Source organism: Heterodontus francisci, chromosome 38 (genome assembly GCF_036365525.1).
Source record: "Heterodontus francisci isolate sHetFra1 chromosome 38, sHetFra1.hap1, whole genome shotgun sequence".
Classification (NCBI taxonomy): domain Eukaryota; kingdom Metazoa; phylum Chordata; class Chondrichthyes; order Heterodontiformes; family Heterodontidae; genus Heterodontus; species Heterodontus francisci.
The window spans coordinates 1781816-1796489 of NC_090408.1; positions in this window are offsets into that span (position 1 = coordinate 1781816).

Below are 14674 nucleotides of genomic sequence, written 5' to 3' on the forward strand. Positions count from 1 at the left end.
TATTTCCGGGATAACTGACTGCCCTCTTTCCAGGATAACTGAGTGCCCTGTTTCCAGGGTAACTCACTGGCTGTTTCCAGGGTAACTGACTGCCCAGTTTCCAGGGTAACTGATCACCCTGTTTCCAGGGTAACTGAACACCCTGTTTCTGGGGTACCTGACTGTCCTGTTTCCATGGTAACTGACCACCCTGTTTCCAGGGTAACTGACTGCCATGTTTCCAGGGTAACTGACCACCCTGTTTCCGTGGAAACTGACTGCCCAGTTTCCAGGGTAACTGATCAACCTGTTTCTGGGATAACTGACTGCCCTTTTTCCTGGGTAACTGACTGGCTGTTACCAGGGTAACTGACTGCCCAGTTTCCAGGGTAACTCATCACCCTGTTTCCGGGATAACTGACTGCCCTGTTTCCGGGATAACTGACTGCCCTGTTTCTGGGGTAACTGACTGCCCTGTTTCCGGGGTAACTGACCGCCCTGTTTCCAGGATAACTGATCACCCAGTTTCCGGGGTAACTGACCACCCTGTTTCCAGGATAACTGACTGCCCTGTTTCCAGGATAACTGACTGCCCTGTTTCCGGTGTAACTGACCGCCCTGTTTCCAGGATAACTGATCACCCAGTTTCCGGGGTAACTGACCACCCTGTTTCCAGGGTAACTGACCACACTGTTTCCAGGATAACTGACTGCCCTGTTTCCAGGGTAACTGACTGCCCTGTTTCCGGGGTAACTGATCTACCTGCTTCAGGGGTAAATGACTGCCCTGTTTTCAGGACAACAGACCGCCCTATTTCCGGGGTAACTGAACGCCCTGTTTCCAGGGTAACTGAATGCCGGGTTGCCTTCGTTTGAGAGTCTGCCTCAGATTGAGGGGTTGCCTTAGTTTGAGCGGTTGCCTTAGTTTGAGGGGTTGCCTTAGTTTGAGTGGTTGCCTTAGTTTGAGGGCTTGCCTTAGTTTGAGAGTCTGCCTTAGTTTGAGCGGTTGCCTTAGTTTGAGGGTGTTGCCTTAGTTTGAGAGTCTGCCTTAGTTTGAGTGGTTGCCTTAGTTTGAGCGGTTGCCTTAGTTTGAGGGGTTGCCTTAGTTTGAGGGGTTGCCTCAGATTGAGAATCTGCCTTAGTTTGAGGGGTTGCCTTAGTTTCAGCGATTGCCTTAGTTTGAGGGGTTGCCTTAGTTTGAGTGGTTGCCTTAGTTTGAGGGGTTGCGTTAGTTTGAGCGGTTGCCTTAGTTTGAGGGGCTGCATTAGTTTGAGGGGATGCCTGAGCTTGAGTGGTTGCCTTAGATTGAGGGGCTGCCTTAGTTTGAGGGGTTGCCTTAGTTTGAGGGGTTTCCTTAGTTTGAGCGGCTGCCTTTGTTTGAGGGGTTGCCTTAGATTGAGCTGTTGCCGTAGTTTGAGGGGTTGCCTTAGTTTGAGGGGCTGTCTTAGTTTGAGCGGTTGCCTTAGTTTGAGCTGTTGCCTCAGTTTGAGCTATTGCCTGAGTTTGAGCAGTTGCCTTAGTTTGAGGGGCTGACTTAGTTTTAGCGGTTCCCTTAACTTGAGAGTCTGCCTTAGTTTGAGGCGTTGCCTTAGTTTGAGCGGTTGCCTTAGTTTGAGGGTTTGCCTTGCTTTGAGCTGTTGCCTTCGTTTGAGGGGTTGCCTTAGTTTGAGCTTTTGCCTTAGTTTGAGGAGTTGCCTTAGTTTGAGCGGTTGCCTTAGTTTGAGGGGCTGCCTTAGTTTGAGAGTCTGCTTTAGTTTGAGCGTTTGCCTTAGTTTGAGCGGTTGCCTTAGTTTGAGGGTTTGCCTTGCTTTGAGCTGTTGCCTTAGTTTGAGGGGTTGCCTTAGTTTGAGCTTTTGCCTTAGTTTGAGGAGTTGCCTTAGTTTGAGCGGTTGCCTTAGTTTGAGGGGCTGCCTTAATTTGAGCGGTTGCCTCAGTTTGAGCGGTTGCCTTAGTTTGAGGGGTTGCCTTAGTTTGAGGGGTTGCCTTAATTTGAGCGGTTTAGAGATACAGCACTGAAACAGGCCCTTCGGCCCACCGAGTCTGTGCCGACCATCAACCACCCGTTTACACTAATCCTACATTCCTATCACATCCCCACCTATCCCTATATATTTCCCTACCACCTACCTATACTAGGGGCAATTTCTAATGGCCAATTTACCTATCAACCTGCAAGTCTTTGGCATGTGGGAGGAAACCGGAGCACCCGGAGGAAACCCACGCAGACACAGGGAGAACTTGCAAACTCCACACAGGCAGTACCCGGAATTGAACCCGGGTCGCTGGAGCTGTGAGGCTGCGGTGCTAACCACTGCGCCACTGTGCCGCCCATGTTTGAGAGTCTGCCTTAGTTTTAGGCGTTGCCTTAGTTTGAGAGTCTGCCTTAGTTTGAGGGATTGCCTAAGTTTGAATGGTTGCCTTAGATTGAGGGGCTGCCTTAGTTTGAGGGGTTGCCTTAGTTTGAGGTGCTGTCTTAGTTTGATGGGTTGCCTTAGTTTAAAGGGTTGCCTTAGTTTGAGGGGTTGCCTTGGTTTGAGAGTCTGCCTTAGTTTGAAGGGTTGCATTAGTTTGAGCGGTTGCCTTAGATTGAGGGGTTGCCTTAGTTTGAGGGGATGCCTGAGTTTGAGTGGTTGCCTTAGATTGAGGGGCTGCCTTAGTTTGAGGGGTTGCCTTAGTTTGAGGTGCTGCCTTAGTTTGAGGGGTTGCCTTATTTTGAGCGGTAGCCTTAGTTTGAGGGGCTGCCTTAATTTGACCGGTTGCCTTAGTTTGAGTGTCTGCCTTAGTTTGAGGGGTGCCTTAGTTTGAGCGGCTGCCTTAGTTTGAGGGGTTGCCTTAGATTGAGGGGTTGCCTTAGTTTGAGGGGATGCCTTAGTTTGAGAGTCTGCCTTAGTTTGAGGGGTTGCGTTAGTTTGAGCGGTTGCCTTAGTTTGAGGGGCTGCCTTAGTTTGAGGGGTTGCCTTAGTTTGAGGGGTTGCCTTAGTTTGAGCGGCTGCCTTTGGTTGAGGGGTTGCCTTAGATTGAGCTGTTGCCTTAGTTTGAGGGCTTGCCTTACTTTGAGCTCTTGCCTTAGTTTGAGGGGTTGCCTTAGTTTGAGGGGCTGTCTTAGTTTGAGCGGTTGCCTTAGTTTGAGCTGTTGCCTTAGTTTGAGCTATTGCCTGAGTTTGAGCGGTTGCCTTAGTTTGAGCGGCTGCCTCAGTTTTAGCGGTTGCCTTCGTTTGAGCTGTTGCCTTAGTTTGAGCGGTTGCCTTAGTTTGAGAGTCTGCTTTAGTTTGAGCGGTTCCCTTAGTTTGAGGGTTTGCCTTTCTTTGAGCTGTTGCCTTAGTTTGTGGGGTTGCCTTAGTTTGAGGGGCTGCCTTAGTTTGAGCGGTTGCCTTAGTTTGAGGGGTTGCCTTAGTTTGAGCGGTTGCCTTAGTTTGAGTGCTTGCCTTAGTTTGAGGGGCTGTCTTATTTTGAGCTTTTGCCTTAGTTTGAGCGGTTGCCTTAGTTTGAGGGGTTGCCTTAGTTTGAGCGGCTGCCTTAGTCTGAGCGGTTGCCTTGGTTTGAGGGGTTGCCTTAGTTTGAGCGGCGGCCTAAGTTTGAGCGGCTGCCTTAGTTAGAGCGGTTGCCTTATTTTGAGGGGCTGCGTATGTTGGAGAGTCTGCCTTCGTTTGAGAGTCTGCCTCAGTTTGAGGGGTTGCCTTAGTTGGAGGGGCTGCCTTAGTTTGAGGTGTTGCCTTAGTTTGAGGGGTTTCCTTAGTTTGAGCGGCTGCCTTTGTTTGAGCAGTTGCCTTAGTTTGAGAGTCTGCTTTAGTTTGAGCGGTTGCCTTAGTTTGAGCTGTTGCCTTAGTTTGAGCTATTGCCTGAGTTTGAGCGGTTGCCTTAGTTTGAGGGGTTGCCTTAGTTTGAGCTGTTGCCTTAGTTTGAGGAGTTGCCTTAGTTTGAGCGGTTGCCTTAGTTTGAGAGTCTGCCGTAGTTTGTGCGGTTGCCTTAGTTTGAGGGGTTGCCTTAGTTTGAGAGTCTGCCTTAGTTTGAGGGGTTGCCTTAGTTTCAGGGGTTGCCTTAGTTTGAGAGTCTGCCTTAGTTTGAGGGGTTGCCTTAGTTTGAGCGGTTGCCTTAGTTTGAGGGGTTGCCTTAGTTTGAGCGGTTGCCTTAGTTTGAGGGGTTGCCTTAGTTTGAGGGGTTGCCTTAGTTTGAGATTCTGCCTTAGTTTGAGGGTTTGCCTTAGTTGGAGGGGCTGCCTTAGTTTGAGGGGTTGCCTTAGTTTGAGGGGTTCCCTTAGTTTGAGAGTCTGCCTGAATTTGAGGCGTTGCCTTAGTTTGAGGGGTTGCCTTCGTTTGAGAGTCTGCCTTAGTTTGAGGGGTTGCCTAAGTTTGAATGGTTGCCTTAGATTGAGGGGCTGCCTTAGTTTGAGGGGTTGCCTTAGTTTGAGGTGCTGCCTTAGTTTGAGGGGTTGCCTTAGTTTAAAGGATTGCCTTAGTTTGATGGGATGCCTTGGTTTGAGAGTCTGCCTTAGTTTGAAGGGTTGCATTAGTTTGAGCGGTTGCCTTAGTTTGAGGGGTTGCCTTAGTTTGAGGGGATGCCTGAGTTTGAGTGGTTGCTTTAGATTGAGGGGCTGCCTTAGTTTGAGTGGTTGCCTTAGTTTGAGGTGCTGCCTGAGTTTGAGGGGTTGCCTTATTTTGAGCGGTAGCCTTAGTTTGAGGGGCTGCCTTAATTTGAGGGGTGCCTTAGTTTGAGCGGCTGCCGTAGTTTGAGGGGTTGCCTTAGATTGAGGGGTTGACTTAGTTTGAGGGGATGCCTTAGTTTGAGAGTCTGCCTTAGTTTGAGGGGTTGCGTTCGTTTGAGCGGTTGCCTTAGTTTGAGGGGCTGCATTAGTTTGAGGGAATGCCTGAGTTTGAGTGGTTGCCTTAGATTGAGGGGCTGCCTTAGTTTGAGGGGTTGCCTTAGTTTGAGGGGTTTCCTTAGTTTGAGCGGCTGCCTTTGTTTGAGGGGTTGCCTTAGATTGAGCTGTTGCCTTAGTTTGAGGGGTTGCCTCAGTTTGAGGGGTTGCCTTAGTTTGAGGGGCTGCCTTATTTTGAGCGGTTGCCTTAGTTTGAGCGGTTGCCTTAGTTTGAGGGGCTGCCTTAGTTTGAGCGGCTGCCTAAGTTTGAGCCGTTGCCTTAGTTTGAGGGGTTGCCTTCGTTAGAGCGGTTGCCTTATTTTGAGGGGCTGCCTTAGTTTGAGGGCTTGCCTGAGTTTGAGCGGCTGCCTTCGTTTGAGCGGTTACCTTAGTTTGAGGGGATGCCTTAGTTTGAGCGGTTGCCTTAGTTTAAGGCGTTGCCTTATTTTGAGGTGTTGCCTTAGTTTGAGCGGTTGCCTTATTTTGAGGTGTTGCCTTAGTTTGAGAGGTTGCCTCAGTTTGAGGGGCTGCCATAGTTTGAGCGGCTGCCTTAGTTTGAGGGGTTGCCTTAGTTTGAGTGGTTGCCTTATTTTGAGGGGCTGCCTTAGTTTGAGGGGCTGCCTTATTTTGAGCGGTTGCCTTAGTTTGAGCAGTTACCTTAGTTTGAGGGGCTGCCTTAGTTTGAGCGGCTGCCTTAGTTTGAGAGTCTGCCTTAGTTTGAGCAGTTACCTTAGTTTGAGAGTCTGCCTTAGTTTGAGCGGTTGCCTTAGTTTGAGAGTCTGCCTTAGTTTGAGCGGCTGCCTTAGTTTGAGGTGCTGCCTTAGTTTGAGCGGTTGCCTTAGTTTGAGAGTCTGCCTTAGTTTGAGGGGTTGCCTTAGTTTGAGTGGTTGCCTTATTTTGAGGGGTTGCCTTAGTTTGAGGGGCTGCCTTATTTTGAGCGGTTGCCTTAGTTTGAGCGGTTGCCTTAGTTTGAGCGGCTGCCTTAGTTTGAGGGGCTGCCTTAGTTTGAGCAGTTGCCTTAGTTTGAAGGGTTGCCTTAGTTTGAGCGGTTGCCTTAGTTTGAGGGGTTGCCTTAGTTTGAGGGGTTGCCTTAGTTTGAGCGGTTGCCTTATTTTGAGGGGTTGCCTTAGTTTGAGCGGTTGCCTTAGTTTGAGGGGCTGCCTTAGTTTGAGCAGTTGCCTTAGTTTGAGGGGTTGCCTTAGTTTGAGTGGTTGCCTTATTTTGAGGGGCAGCCTTCGTTTGAGGGGCTGCCTTAATTTGAGCGGTTGCCTTAGTTTGCGCGGTTGCCTTAGTTTGAGGGGCTGCCTTAGTTTGAGCGGTTGCCTTAGTTTGAGCGGTTGCCTTAGTTTGAGGGGCTCCCTTAATTTGAGCGGTTGCCTTAGTTTCAGAGTCGGCTTAGTTTGAGGGGTTGCCTTAGTTTGAGGGGCTGTCTTAGTTTGAGGGGTTTCCTTCATTTGAGGCGCTGCCTTAATTTGAGCGGTTGCCTTAGTTTGAGAGTCTGCCTTATTTTGAGGGGTTGCCTTAGTTTGAGGGGCAGCCTTAGTTTGAGCGGTTGACTTCGTTTGAGGGGCTGCCTTAGTTTGAGCGGTTGCCTTAGATTGAGCGCCTGCCTTAATTTCAGCGGTTACCTTAGCTTGAGAGTCTGCCTTAATTTGAGTGGTTGCCTTAGTTTGAGGGGTTGCCTTAGTTTGAGCGGTTGCCTTAGTTGGAGGGGCTGCCTTACTTTGAGCCATTGCCTTAGTTTGAGGGGCTTTCTTAATTTGAGCGGTTGCCTTAGTTTGAGGTGCTGCCTTAGTTTGAGCGGTTGCTTTAGTTTGAGGGGTTGCCTTAGTTTGAGTGGTTGCCTTATTTTGAGGGGTTGCCTTAGTTTGAGGGGTTGCCTTAGTTTGAGCAGTTGCCTTAGTTTGAGGGGCTGCCTTAATTTGAGCGGTTGCCGTAGTTTGAGAGTCTGCCTTCGTTTGAGGGGCTGCCTCAGTTTGAGGGGCTGCCTTCGTTTGAGCGGTTACCTTAGTTTGAGGGGATGCCTTAGTTTGAGCGGTTGCCTTAGTTTGAGGGGTTGCCTTATTTTGAGGGGTTGCCTTAGTTTGAGTGGTTGCCTTATTTTGAGGTGTTGCCTTAGTTTGAGCGGTGGCCTCAGTTTGAGGGGCTGCCATAGTTTGAGCGGCTGCCTTAGTTTGAGGGGTTGCCTTAGTTTGTGTGGTTGCCTTATTTTGAGGGGCTGCCTTAGTTTGAGGGGCTGCCTTATTTTGAGCGGTTGCCTTAGTTTGAGAGTCTGCCTTAGTTTGAGCAGTTACCTTAGTTTGAGAGTCTGCCTTGGTTTGGGCGGTTGCCTTAGTTTGAGGGGCTGCCTTAGTTTGAGCGGTTGCCTTAGTTTGAGAGGTTGCCTTAGTTAGAGGGGTTGCCTTCTTTTGAGTGGTTGCCTTAGTTTGAGGGGTTGCCCTAGTTTGAGAGGTTGCCTTAGTTTGAGGGTTTGCCTTAGTTTGAGGGGTTGCCTTAGTTTGAGCGGCTGCCTTAGTTTGAGCGGTTACCTTAGTTTGAGGGGCTGCCTAAGTTTGAGCCGTTGAATTAGTTTGAGGGGTTGCCTTAGTTTGAGAGTCTGCTTAGTTTGAGCGGCTGCCTTCGTTAGAGCGGTTGCCTTATTTTGAGGGGCTGCCTTAGTTTGAGGGGCTGTCTTATTTTGAGGGGCTGCCTTAGTTTGAGGGGCTGTCTTATTTTGAGCGGTTGCCTTAGTTTGAGCAGTTACCTTAGTTTGAGGGGCTGCCTTAGTTTGAGCGGTTGCCTTAGTTTGAGAGTCTGCCTTAGTTTGAGCAGTTACCTTAGTTTGAGAGTCTGCCTTGGTTTGAGCGGTTGCCTTAGTTTGAGGGGCTGCCTTAGTTTGAGCGGTTGCCTTAGTTTGAGGGGCTGCCTTAGTTTGAGCAGTTACCTTAGTTTGAGAGTCTGCCTTGGTTTGAGCGGTTGCCTTAGTTTGAGGGGCTGCCTTAGTTTGAGCGGTTGCCTTAGTTTGAGAGTCTGCCTTAGTTTGAGCGGTTGCCTTAGTTTGAGGGGCTGCCTTAGTTTGAGCGGTTGCCTTAGTTTGAGGGGCTGCCTTATTTTGAGCGGTTGCCTTAGTTTGAGCAGTTTCCTTAGTTTGAGGGGCTGCCTTAGTTTGAGCGGTTGCCTTAGTTTGAGAGTCTGCCTTAGTTTGAGGGGTTGCCTTAGTTTGTGTGGTTGCCTTATTTTGAGGGGTTGCCTTAGTTTGAGGGGCTGCCTTATTTTGAGCGGTTGCCTTAGTTTGAGGGGTTGCCTTAGTTTGAGCGGTTGCCTTATTTTGAGGGGTTGCCTTAGTTAGAGCGGTTGCCTTAGTTTGAGGGGCTGCCTTAGTTTGAGCGGTTGCCTTAGTTTGAGGGGTTGCCTTAGTTTGAGCGGTTGCCTTATTTTGAGGGGTTGCCTTAGTTAGAGCGGTTGCCTTAGTTTGAGGGGCTGCCTTAGTTTGAGCAGTTGCCTTAGTTTGAGGGGTTGCCTTAGTTTGAGTGGTTGCCTTATTTTGAGGGGCTGCCTTCGTTTGAGTGGCTGCCTTAATTTGAGCGGTTGCCTTAATTTGAGCGCTTGCCTTAGTTTGAGAGTCGGCTTAGTTTGAGGGGTTGGCTTAGTTTGAGGGGTTGCCTTAGTTTGAGGGGCTGCCTTAGGTTGAGCGGTTGCCTTCGTTTGAGGGGCTGCCTTAGTTTGAGCGGTTGCCTTAGTTGGAGGGGCTGCCTTACTTTGAGCCATTGCCTTAGTTTGAGGGGCTTTCTTAATTTGAGGGGTTGCCTTAGTTTGAGGTGCTGCCTTAGTTTGAGCGGTTGCCTTAGTTGGAGGAGCTGCCTTAATTTGGGCGGTTGTCTTAGTTTGAGAGTCTGCCTTAGTTTGAGGGGTTGCCTTAGTTCGAGCGGTTGCCTTAGTTTGAGTGGTTGCTTTAGATTGAGGGGCTGCCTTAGTTTGAGTGGTTGCCTTAGTTTGAGGTGCTGCCTGAGTTTGAGGGGTTGCCTTATTTTGAGCGGTAGCCTTAGTTTGAGGGGCTGCCTTAATTTGAGGGGTGCCTTAGTTTGAGCGGCTGCCGTAGTTTGAGGGGTTGCCTTAGATTGAGGGGTTGACTTAGTTTGAGGGGATGCCTTAGTTTGAGAGTCTGCCTTAGTTTGAGGGGTTGCGTTCGTTTGAGCGGTTGCCTTAGTTTGAGGGGCTGCATTAGTTTGAGGGAATGCCTGAGTTTGAGTGGTTGCCTTAGATTGAGGGGCTGCCTTAGTTTGAGGGGTTGCCTTAGTTTGAGGGGTTTCCTTAGTTTGAGCGGCTGCCTTTGTTTGAGGGGTTGCCTTAGATTGAGCTGTTGCCTTAGTTTGAGGGGTTGCCTCAGTTTGAGGGGTTGCCTTAGTTTGAGGGGCTGCCTTATTTTGAGCGGTTGCCTTAGTTTGAGCGGTTGCCTTAGTTTGAGGGGTTGCCTTAGTTTGAGGGGTTGCCTTAGTTTGAGGGGTTGCCTTATTTTGAGCGGTTGCCTTATTTTGAGCGGTTGCCTTAGTTTGAGCGGTTGCCTTAGTTTGAGGGGTTGCCTTAGTTTGAGGGGATGCCTTAGTTTGAGCGGCTGCCTTCGTTTGAGCGGTTACCTTAGTTTGAGGGGATGCCTTAGTTTGAGCGGTTGCCTTAGTTTGAGGCGTTGCCTTATTTTGAGGTGTTGCCTTAGTTTGAGCGGTTGCCTTATTTTGAGGTGTTGCCTTAGTTTGAGAGGTTGCCTCAGTTTGAGGGGCTGCCATAGTTTGAGCGGCTGCCTTAGTTTGAGGGGTTGCCTTAGTTTGAGTGGTTGCCTTATTTTGAGGGGCTGCCTTAGTTTGAGGGGCTGCCTTATTTTGAGCGGTTGCCTTAGTTTGAGCAGTTACCTTAGCTTGAGGGGCTGCCTTAGTTTGAGCGGCTGCCTTAGTTTGAGAGTCTGCCTTAGTTTGAGCGGTTGCCTTAGTTTGAGAGTCTGCCTTAGTTTGAGCGGCTGCCTTAGTTTGAGGTGCTGCCTTAGTTTGAGCGGTTGCCTTAGTTTGAGAGTCTGCCTTAGTTTGAGGGGTTGCCTTAGTTTGAGTGGTTGCCTTATTTTGAGGGGTTGCCTTAGTTTGAGGGGCTGCCTTATTTTGAGCGGTTGCCTTAGTTTGAGCGGTTGCCTTAGTTTGAGCGGCTGCCTTAGTTTGAGGGGCTGCCTTAGTTTGAGCAGTTGCCTTAGTTTGAAGGGTTGCCTTAGTTTGAGCGGTTGCCTTAGTTTGAGGGGTTGCCTTAGTTTGAGGGGTTGCCTTAGTTTGAGCGGTTGCCTTATTTTGAGGGGTTGCCTTAGTTTGAGCGGTTGCCTTAGTTTGAGGGGCTGCCTTAGTTTGAGCAGTTGCCTTAGTTTGAGGGGTTGCCTTAGTTTGAGTGGTTGCCTTATTTTGAGGGGCAGCCTTCGTTTGAGGGGCTGCCTTAATTTGAGCGGTTGCCTTAGTTTGCGCGGTTGCCTTAGTTTGAGGGGCTGCCTTAGTTTGAGCGGTTGCCTTAGTTTGAGCGGTTGCCTTAGTTTGAGGGGCTCCCTTAATTTGAGCGGTTGCCTTAGTTTCAGAATCGGCTTAGTTTGAGGGGTTGCCTTAGTTTGAGGGGCTGTCTTAGTTTGAGGGGTTTCCTTCATTTGAGGCGCTGCCTTAATTTGAGCGGTTGCCTTAGTTTGAGAGTCTGCCTTATTTTGAGGGGTTGCCTTAGTTTGAGGGGCAGCCTTAGTTTGAGCGGTTGCCTTCGTTTGAGGGGCTGCCTTAGTTTGAGCGGTTGCCTTAGATTGAGCGCCTGCCTTAATTTCAGCGGTTACCTTAGCTTGAGAGTCTGCCTTAATTTGAGTGGTTGCCTTAGTTTGAGGGGTTGCCTTAGTTTGAGCGGTTGCCTTAGTTGGAGGGGCTGCCTTACTTTGAGCCATTGCCTTAGTTTGAGGGGCTTTCTTAATTTGAGCGGTTGCCTTAGTTTGAGGTGCTGCCTTAGTTTGAGCGGTTGCTTTAGTTTGAGGGGTTGCCTTAGTTTGAGTGGTTGCCTTATTTTGAGGGGTTGCCTTAGTTTGAGGGGTTGCCTTAGTTTGAGCAGTTGCCTTAGTTTGAGGGGCTGCCTTAATTTGAGCGGTTGCCGTAGTTTGAGAGTCTGCCTTCGTTTGAGGGGCTGCCTCAGTTTGAGGGGCTGCATTAATTTGAGCGGTTGCCTTAGTTGGAGAGTCTGCCTTAGTTTGAGGGCTTGCCTTAGTTTGAGGGGCTGCCCTCGTTTGAGCCGTTGCGTTATTTTGAGGGGTTGCCTTAGTTTGAGAGGTTGCCTTAGTTTGTGGTGCTGCCTTAGTTTGAGCGGTTGCCTTCGTTTGAGGGGTTGCCTTTGTTTGAGAGGTTGCCTTAGTTTGAGGGGCTGCCTTTGTTTGAGAGACTGCCTTCGTTTGAGGGGTTGCCTTAGTTTGAGGGGCTGCCTTAATTTGAGCGGTTGCCTTAGTTTGAGGGGTTGCCTCAATTTGAGCGGATGCCTTCGTTTGAGGGGTTGCCTTAGTTTGAGAGGTTGCCTTAGTGTGAGGGGTTGGCTTCTTTTGAGTGGTTGCCTTAGTTTGAGGGGTTGCCTTATTTTGAGAGGTTGCCTTAGTTTGAGGGGTTGCCTTAGTTTGAGAGGTTGCCTTAGTTTGAGGGTTTGCCTTAGTTTGAGGGGTTGCCTTAGTTTGAGCGGCTGCCTTAGTTTGAGCGGCTGCCTTAGTTTGAGCCGTTGCCTTAGTTTGAGCGGTTGCCTTAGTTTGAGGGGCTGTCTTAGTTTGAGGGGCTGTCTTAGTTTGAGCGGTTGCCTTAGTTTGAGGGGCTGTCTTAGTTTGAGCGGTTGCCTTCGTTTGAGTGCTTGCCTTAGTTTGAGGGGCTGTCTTAGTTTGAGCGGTTGCCTTAGTTTGAGCGGTTGCCTTCGTTTGAGTGCTTGCCTTAGTTTGAGCGGCTGCCTTAGTTTGAGCCGTTGCCTTAGTTTGAGCAGTTGCCTTAGTTTGAGGGGCTGTCTTAGTTTGAGCGGTTGCCTTCGTTTGAGTGCTTGCCTTAGTTTGACGGGCTGTCTTAGTTTGAGCGGTTGCCTTAGTTTGAGCGGTTGCCTTAGTTTGAGGGGTTGCCTTAGTTTGTGGGGTTGGCTTAGATTGAGGGGCTGCCTTAGTTTGAGGTGTTGCCTTAGTTGGAGGGGTTGCCTTAGTTTGAGCGGCTGCCTTAGTTTGAGGGGTTTCCTTAGTTTGAGGGGTTGCCTGAGTTTGAGGGGTTGCCTCAGTTCGAGCGGTTGCTTTAGTTTGAGCGTTTGCCTTCGTTTGAGGGGTTGCCTCAGTTTGAGAGGTTGCCTTGGTTAGAGGGGTTGCCTTCTTTTGAGTGGTTGCCTTAGTTTGAGGGGTTGCCTTAGTTTGAGAGGTTGCCTGAGTTTGAGGGGTTGCCTTAGTTTGAGAGGTTGCCTTAGTTTGAGGATTTGCCTTAGTTTGAGGGGTTGCCTTAGTTTGAGCGGCTGCCTTAGTTTGAGCGGTTGCCTTAGTTTGAGGGGCTGCCTTAGTTTGAGCGGCTGCCTAAGTTTGAGCCGTTGCCTTAGTTTGAGGGGTTGCCTTAGTTTGAGCGGCTGCCTTAGTTTGAGATTCTGCCTTAGTTTGAGGGTTTGCCTTAGTTGGAGGGGCTGCCTTAGTTTGAGGGGTTGCCTTAGTTTGAGGGGTTCCCTTAGTTTGAGAGTCTGCCTGAATTTGAGGCGTTGCCTTAGTTTGAGGGGTTGCCTTCGTTTGAGAGTCTGCCTTAGTTTGAGGGGTTGCCTAAGTTTGAATGGTTGCCTTAGATTGAGGGGCTGCCTTAGTTTGAGGGGTTGCCTTAGTTTGAGGTGCTGCCTTAGTTTGAGGGGTTGCCTTAGTTTAAAGGGTTGCCTTAGTTTGATGGGATGCCTTGGTTTGAGAGTCTGCCTTAGTTTGAAGGGTTGCATTAGTTTGAGCGGTTGCCTTAGTTTGAGGGGTTGCCTTAGTTTGAGGGGATGCCTGAGTTTGAGTGGTTGCTTTAGATTGAGGGGCTGCCTTAGTTTGAGTGGTTGCCTTAGTTTGAGGTGCTGCCTGAGTTTGAGGGGTTGCCTTATTTTGAGCGGTAGCCTTAGTTTGAGGGGCTGCCTTAATTTGAGGGGTGCCTTAGTTTGAGCGGCTGCCGTAGTTTGAGGGGTTGCCTTAGATTGAGGGGTTGACTTAGTTTGAGGGGATGCCTTAGTTTGAGAGTCTGCCTTAGTTTGAGGGGTTGCGTTCGTTTGAGCGGTTGCCTTAGTTTGAGGGGCTGCATTAGTTTGAGGGAATGCCTGAGTTTGAGTGGTTGCCTTAGATTGAGGGGCTGCCTTAGTTTGAGGGGTTGCCTTAGTTTGAGGGGTTTCCTTAGTTTGAGCGGCTGCCTTTGTTTGAGGGGTTGCCTTAGATTGAGCTGTTGCCTTAGTTTGAGGGGTTGCCTCAGTTTGAGGGGTTGCCTTAGTTTGAGGGGCTGCCTTATTTTGAGCGGTTGCCTTAGTTTGAGCGGTTGCCTTAGTTTGAGGGGCTGCTTTAGTTTGAGCGGCTGCCTAAGTTTGAGCCGTTGCCTTAGTTTGAGGGGTTGCCTTTGTTTGAGCGGCTGCCTTAGTTTGAGGGGTTGCCTTAGTTTGAGAGTCTGCTTAGTTTGAGCGGTTGCCTTATTTTGAGGGGCTGCCTTAGTTTGAGGGCTTGCCTGAGTTTGAGCGGCTGCCTTCGTTTGAGCGGTTACCTTAGTTTGAGGGGATGCCTTAGTTTGAGCGGTTGCCTTAGTTTGAGGCGTTGCCTTATTTTGAGGTGTTGCCTTAGTTTGAGCGGTTGCCTTATTTTGAGGTGTTGCCTTAGTTTGAGAGGTTGCCTCAGTTTGAGGGGCTGCCATAGTTTGAGCGGCTGCCTTAGTTTGAGGGGTTGCCTTAGTTTGAGTGGTTGCCTTATTTTGAGGGGCTGCCTTAGTTTGAGGGGCTGCCTTATTTTGAGCGGTTGCCTTAGTTTGAGCAGTTACCTTAGTTTGAGGGGCTGCCTTAGTTTGAGCGGCTGCCTTAGTTTGAGAGTCTGCCTTAGTTTGAGCAGTTACCTTAGTTTGAGAGTCTGCCTTAGTTTGAGCGGTTGCCTTAGTTTGAGAGTCTGCCTTAGTTTGAGCGGCTGCCTTAGTTTGAGGTGCTGCCTTAGTTTGAGCGGTTGCCTTAGTTTGAGAGTCTGCCTTAGTTTGAGGGGTTGCCTTAGTTTGAGTGGTTGCCTTATTTTGAGGGGTTGCCTTAGTTTGAGGGGCTGCCTTATTTTGAGCGGTTGCCTTAGTTTGAGCGGTTGCCTTAGTTTGAGCGGCTGCCTTAGTTTGAGGGGCTGCCTTAGTTTGAGCAGTTGCCTTAGTTTGAAGGGTTGCCTTAGTTTGAGCGGTTGCCTTAGTTTGAGGGGTTGCCTTAGTTTGAGGGGTTGCCTTAGTTTGAGCGGTTGCCTTATTTTGAGGGGTTGCCTTAGTTTGAGCGGTTGCCTTAGTTTGAGGGGCTGCCTTAGTTTGAGCAGTTGCCTTAGTTTGAGGGGTTGCCTTAGTTTGAGTGGTTGCCTTATTTTGAGGGGCAGCCTTCGTTTGAGGGGCTGCCTTAATTTGAGCGGTTGCCTTAGTTTGCGCGGTTGCCTTAGTTTGAGGGGCTGCCTTAGTTTGAGCGGTTGCCTTAGTTTGAGCGGTTGCCTTAGTTTGAGGGGCTCCCTTAATTTGAGCGGTTGCCTTAGTTTCAGAGTCGGCTTAGTTTGAGGGGTTGCCTTAGTTTGAGGGGCTGTCTTAGTTTGAGGGGTTTCCTTCATTTGAGGCGCTGCCTTAATTTGAGCGGTTGCCTTAGTTTGAGA